The 7,132-nt window shown below is 42.1% G+C and overlaps 1 long non-coding RNA gene across 1 annotated transcript in view; it reads right to left on the bottom strand.

Moving 5' to 3' along the window:
* Positions 1-6,835: 6,835 nt before the first annotated feature.
* The window catches only part of LOC115947871, a 1,972-nt gene continuing 1,675 nt past the window's right edge, over positions 6,836-7,132 (bottom strand). The window contains exon 3 of the long non-coding RNA XR_004081727.1: positions 6,836-6,988. This is a non-coding gene — a long non-coding RNA (uncharacterized LOC115947871). The remainder of the gene's footprint in view (positions 6,989-7,132) is intronic.

The following is a 7,132-nucleotide window of genomic DNA, read 5'->3' as shown; positions in this document are numbered from 1 at the left end:
TCCCTACCACCTGCTGGGCAGCCTTGTTCCTATTTTGCCATCTCCTCTCCCATGGCTGAAGCCTTTGCTCACATGCTGTTAACCAAAGGGGGACCTTGCTATTTTTTCAGTTTTCAGCATTAGTGCAACTGCAGCCTGCTGTCCTGCTGGCATTAGATGGTAAGAAGGTATTTTAAATGAATCATCAGTTATAATAGCCATTTTTCTTAAACTGAGGCTGACATCATTTAATTGTAGGTCCTACTACAAAATAACAGATGAATAAACATATAATTTCTGCAACTTAGTAATTAGACAGGCTCTTCTAACAGGGGCTTCTTTTTCCTTTTATATTCTGGAACACAAGTTGCATCCACCATTTTCCCACAAATGTCTCCACTGACTGGCTCACAAAAGACTGTGTCCTCATATGTTCCTGTCTAGAAGTTCCTCTGAGCTTTCACAGCTGCTGAGAAAAAATGTCTTGGAAAGTCACATCCTCTACTTGAAATTCCCCCTCTTAAAAAACCTTCTGCCCCATTTGATTTCATAATATCCCATTCAGATTTCAAATGGTCATGAAGAGGCACATTCTTCAGCTTAACTTTATCTGGAACTCATCATCATTTCATCAATGGATTGAAACAATTTTTAGTGACAGGAGAGTCAACAAGCCAAATTTATATCTGAGGTAAGCACAAGCAGCTTCAAATAAGTCATGAGAAGTCTGAGGCAGACCTTCACAAAGGAAATAAAACATTATATTTGCAGGCCTGTGCTTCACCTTCATTGATCTTCTCCCCTTCTTTTTGCAGGCAGAATATAAACCAGGGTTTTAAACATTTTTAATACAATCGTGATTCTTCCCTGGCTACAAGGAGAACAAATGGCAAACTGCGTTGAAGCAGATATGCTCTTGCAAGATTTTCAACCCCTCTGCAGAGCTAAAAGATTTCTACCCATACCTAACACACACAGAAGCCAGCTTGTTCCTGACCATGGAAGGGTAGTCAAGGAGGCAATATAAAAATAAACCAGCAGTCCTTCACCTCACCTCCACCTTGCATCTAAAAAAATAAAAAGAAAGACACGTTCTGAAATTTTCACATGCTTCTTTTCTCTGTAACCTGAGATTTACACCTGTCTTTCTCAACAAACTCTGCTCTCTGTGGTTGACAATTGAGCTAATCTCAGACTGACAATTTTCTGACCAGTGCATTCAACAAAATAAGACTCTGTTCAGAGTTAACAGTCTTTTATCCGAAGAATGTTATTACTGTTAGGCCAAAATATTGATGTTCTGGGTGTTATCCACTTAAAAGTTTATATGAATGAGAGCTTATAAATGCAGGTCACTGTGGTGCTCGTGTCCTTTCACACAGCAACAACAAATAGTAATTAACTTTGTTTTTTTTCCCCTTTTAGAACTCAAGTTTATTTTCCATGTTCAGTATGGGTTTGTCTGTCTTTCCCTTTTTCAGATTAGGGGTTTTTATCGATTAAGTACATTTTAATGACCCCATGGAATCGAAATCTCTTTCACAATCCATTTAAATAACAATGGAGTTTCGCTGGCATATTACTGGAACACCCAAACTGCACTTTAGAATTAAATGAACAGCAGTCTGTCAAATCTACAATGTTTAGGATACCTGTAAGTGTCAGGAGATGTTAAAAGTTGGCAGAAACAACGAAATATATTATGAGAAATGCTAAAGGTTCTAAAACTGTCTGAAAATTTCCTTTCCTGTGTACATATGTTGAAAAGAAAGTATTTTAAAATAAATAAACATAAATAAAACTGGTCGTCTATATTACCACAGGTTATATATTCTCCTTCTACATTGAGACTTTCAAACTATTTTCTTGATTGTGAGCTCACTTTAGCATGCTGTCAAGACAGTAACTTTGTACCTCATGGTTTATATTGAGCCAGATGACATTTCACATATCACAACTTTAAAGCATTTTATGAATGCCGTACTTTTTTTATCATATCCGTGGTATTCCTAAGAAAATATTTATTATTAGAAAAACAGGAAGTCTAAAATTTATTTAAGGCTGGTAATTACTATATCCCACATAATTTGAAGTACTCAAGCAGTTAAAAAGAGGCTATGAATTGTCAAAGACCCCATACATTTTATCCTGCCCTCATAATAAACGCAAATACATTTTACTTCTGATTCATCATTGGCCACAAACAAAACATGAACACACAAAGCCGTTCTCCAGATAGTATAAATTAGGATAGCAACTGAAGTGTGAGTTGAGCAATGATGATTTACACCATCTGTGCTTACAGCCCATTAGCAGTTCATTTCCACAGAAGTGTACCAGCCTACAGACAAGTGACTAACAGTGAGTAAGAGCAAAAAGTAAGTGAGGTGGGTGTTTATTGTGACAACTATCTTAATTTCTGGAATGTGTTTGTGATCTTTTTTAATGTATCAGCTTTTTTGGTTTTTTTATTTAAATATTCTCTCTTTGGATATATTAGAAAGTGAGAAATATTACTAGTTAAGTTTTTCAGTTGCTATAGATTTGTCTGAACTTGATGTTTCTTGAGAACAGTATTTCATTATTCTGTTTCCTGATGACAACGTGTTATTATGCTCCTTTTCTGTAAATAATATTTATTATAATCTCCACTTTCAAATACCTCCTCAAAACTTCATCTTGCTGTTTCATAGAGAAGGGGCTTGACCACCAAAATAGTGACTTCTTTTTCCAAGATGACTAGAATTTTAGCAAAACCCCCTAAGCTCTATAAAGGCCATCCCTAGAACTAGAAATTGCTGTTACTTCTTCCTTTGTCTTTTCACATTGTCTTATGTTATATATCTCACCTATAGCCTTTGTGTGTGCGTGTGTGTGTCCCTTAGTTGCAAGCTAACCAATGGGCTTTAGTGCAAGTGCTTAATTTTAATAACTGCCTGTGCAGGTAAGTAAAGCAAAAGTTACTATTTCTTTTCTGAGATGCAAGAGAGGAGAGGGAAATGGATGAATTAGTGGTTGGATTTGGAATTTAAAAGAACTTGGTTAATTTCTCTGATCTGTAACCGTCTTGTTACACTACCTTGGATGAGTTACTTCATCTCAGTAACTCAATCTTACATCCATAAAACATGGTTTCATTAATGCTACTCTGTCCCACAAAGGGCTTAGAAAAATAAAGGGTATTGTAGAGATAGGAATAATGGACATTTCTATTGAGTAATGGATACAGGGTTTATGAAGTAAGGAGCTACAGGGAAGCAAACAGCTGATGCTCTCTTTTCTTTTTTCTCTGTACTTTCTGCTGCTCCTGTTCTTGTAATTCTTCTTAACTCTTTCATTGCTTCAAATCACCCACTGTTTTCTTTCAGAGAATAAGAATATTGCTCCATCTTGTCCTGTATTCCAGCCCAAACCCCATATCTGCATCGAACCTAGACCCCTCCACTTGCATACCACTCCCAGCTTGTTGGATGGGCTGTGAATCTGGCAGTCCTGGAGAAACTGCAGGGAAGTAAGAGCTATGAAAACTACCTGCAGTGACAGACTAGTGAGGCTATTCTCATTCAACCATTTTCCAGAGGGATGGAGTTTCCAAGGTCCGATGCACACATGGAATGGAAGAATCAGTGTTTGCCCCTGAGCATTGCTACTTGCCACCCCACGTCTCTGATGCCTGCATTTCCCATGCTGCTCAAATCCCTCTTCTCTGGACTGAGCTCTGAGATCTCCCACTGATCTATAGCCACAAACCTCTCTCTTCTGCTCTTTCCCAAGCCTCGGTCGTACATCTCCTATAGCTACTGGTTCTCAAATCCTCATGTTTCCATTGCTGCTCTCCCACAAACCTGTGCTGCTCTGACTGCTGCACCCTGCTCTCCATGCCAACAAAGAAAGTGGTATCTAAAAATGCTACAAATGTTTCAATGTGAGTATCTCAGCAACACTTCTACTTTTAAATACCCTGAGGAACAGTCAGTAGCAGTTATGTCTGACGAAGAAGTCTGCTCTGAAAGCAGATTAGGGCCAACCTCCCACTGCCCCTGAAGCTGTCCATGAAAAGTCATCACCTCACTTCCCATCTGGTGACTTGCGTTTCCCCTAATCTGTTTCAGCCAAAACAAACCAGTGCAACAGACTTCTACTATTTAAACTGCTTAAACTGCTCTGGTTGCCTTTGACCAAAGCTAATTTGGGAGGGATTGAGCGAGCAGCTTGCAGGTAGGGAGGGGAGGTGGTAGCCTTTGGCAGAAGACAGCCATGACGGTGACTGGGAGCTGTGTGGGAATGGTAACTTCTTCAACAACTCCACTTCAGCCTAGGGAGGAAGTGAGCACCCACAAGGGGATTTTAAAGCATGGTAAATTCCGTGCTTATAGTTCAATTCTCACTTATTTCACAAGAGGTTTCCCTGGCAAACCACTCCTTTCCACCACACAGAAACCATGATGACGTTACTCAGGCTGTCATTTATCTTTCCCCTGTTTAATCACTGCTAACTGATTAACCAAATGAAGTGCCACAAAGTCCATTAGCTGGAAAAGGAACAAAAAGCTGCACTAGCCTTTAGTAATAAAGAAAGAGAAACCTTTGTAAAAAATGTGCATGACCTCCAGCTCTTGAAAGTACCCAGCCATTGCCCCTCGCTGGCTTCCAGGAACGGGAGCTGTGAGGGGTGACACACTTGGAGCCACTCGTGCCAGAAGTGAAGTTTGAGCAGGTAGGACAGGGGGGAGTGTCAAAGTTCAAGGGCTGTGGCACAGCTGGCTGGATAGCCACCACAATGTCTTTTGCCCTTGTTTCACCCCATATAGACACTTCTGATCTTATAAGCCTCAGAAGGAGGCACAAGAAAGGAACGCTAACTCTCTCAGTACCATTTTGACAAAAACAGTGAACTTAGGCCAAAAAGTGCATCACCAGAAGTGCAGCAAAATACATTTCATAGAGTTGACAGACTTTAAAAACTTGGGGAGAGGAGGTCAGCAGCCAGGGACACCAGCAAAGCCAGGCACTCTCTCTCCCAGATGGTTCAGGCATTTGCCAGATCAAGGCTTGACCCTCTCCTGGTTTGCACCTGCAGTTCAGACCATTTCCAGGAGCTTGCTGCACAAGTGGAAGGGAGGAACAAAAGGCTCTGAGAGGGGAAAAAAGAGTTAAGTGATGTTAAGACTCTGACATGCAAAGGAGTTTCTGCTCCTATACAAGTGGCCACGGCCAGCCGAGGGATGTCACCTGCCAACACACTCACACTTTGGCCACTGCAAACAGGAGGCAAAAGATGCAGCTCCTACTCACAATGAAGTGAGGTCTGATGATGCTGCTTCCCGACTCCTCTTGTTTGTGTCTTGAGGTTAGCAATGAACCTGCCCAGTTTCACCCTGCGTTGTTCTCCCAAATCAGACTTTTGGCTCAAGCTTGGCTGAAAAGGAAAAGTTATTCTCAGCAATAATTTCAATGTGCAGGATTAATTGTGATACCACTGGTTTTGTCACATCTTTTATTATATTAGGAAAAGAAATATCCTGGCTTTATACTGAAAAAGCTTTAATTTGCTGTGCTGGTACAGACTTTTCTGCATATCTTTTTTTTTTGCTAAAAATAAAAATATTTTCAAAAGATGACAAGTACTTCTTATTGTTATAGTTTTGCATTCAGGAAATTTTCACAGCCTCACAATTTAAACAAAACCCAAACCTGTTACATAAGGTGTTACTGAGTTGAGATGAGAAAAGGGAAGAGAGAATTGAAATGTCTTTCCTCCTCACCACGCACCTCTCTCCACTTCTCTTTGTGAGGATAACCATGCTGGAACTGTTTGTTCCTGCAATTTTCTGGAATGAAAGAGCTGGGGCACTGGCCGTCACCTCCAGTTCCTCTGGCACGCTCTCTGATCCCCTTCGTCAAAATGGGTCACTCCTAGCTCCATTAACCAGCAGTTAATTGTGCAGATTTTTAATGCTGTGGGCACTTTGGGGGTTTGAGAAAGGCATCTTTGGGGCCACTGCTTTATTGAGACAGAAGGGCAAAACTGCTTTTCAGCTACTGGAAAGGGACACGTGCAAAACAGCAAACATCCCAATGTTAATAGCTTTACTATAATTTTTTCACTGCTTTTGATCTTTTCTCTCTGTCATGGAGCTTGGGCTTCTCTCTTCCCTGCCTGCTCTGCACTCCCTGACCCAGGACATGACTGTTCAGTACAAGTGTCAACAAGGTGCTCTCATGACACAGCTCACAACTCCTTAGCACAAGGGCCTACATCAAGCTGGTTCTTGGTCAAGATTGACAGGACAGAGCCTCCTTCCCCCCATACAATTTATTGAGTTATCTTCTTCCTGAAACACCAAACACCCAAACCATTTTACTGTGAGCGATAGCCACGTGCTTTTCCGATGGCACTTTGGAAGAGACAGCCACCAAGAACGTAAGGACTCATGCAGTCAATCCTCTTTCTCATGCTGTCTTCTGAGGGTTTCTGGCACAGGGATTCAAAGCCATCAGAAGTGATGGACTGGAGTTTGAATTTTGGTGTGCAAGCTGTCCTGCATGCCCAGCAGTGCCAGCAGGCTCCCCATGGTAATGATGCCCCTAAGGGAGAAAGAGGACTGCAGAATATTCTGTCATGTCTGGAAGAGGGATGCATGACAGACAGGACCCATGTAGCCCCTGAAGGAATGTACCTTGCCAGTTCTATGGTACTAGCCATAACAGATACATGTCAGGCAAAAATAACATCTACTTCTGTAGATCTGCATAGATTTTCACTGTGTGGTTTCAGATTTTTAAATTTCTTTAATAAGGTTATTTAAAGGGCAAAGGCCTCCAGTGTACCCCACATGACCCACACGATGCTCTGCCGACCTCAGTGACAGGGGTTGGAACTGGATGACTTTAAGTTCCTTTCCCTTCCCTCAGACACTCTGTGGTTGTAGGATCCCACGGCACTACCACAGAGGGATGTGACGCCTTCACACCCAGGTGGTTGTGGATCGCACCGCACAGCGGCACACTGTGAAAGCAAAGGCAAGGGCGGTATTCACGGATGCCCCCTCAGCTGGCGCAGGACAGAGAGGAGGGGAGGGGAGGTGGCCAAGCGGACGGAGGCCGAGCGGACACGGCTGCGGGCCCGAGGCGTCGTGAGGCGCCACACGCC

This window comes from Geospiza fortis, unplaced genomic scaffold (assembly GCF_000277835.1).
Source record: "Geospiza fortis unplaced genomic scaffold, GeoFor_1.0 scaffold10, whole genome shotgun sequence".
In the NCBI taxonomy this organism is placed as follows: Eukaryota; Metazoa; Chordata; class Aves; order Passeriformes; family Thraupidae; genus Geospiza; species Geospiza fortis.
This window is presented reverse-complemented; position numbering and strand designations above follow the sequence as displayed.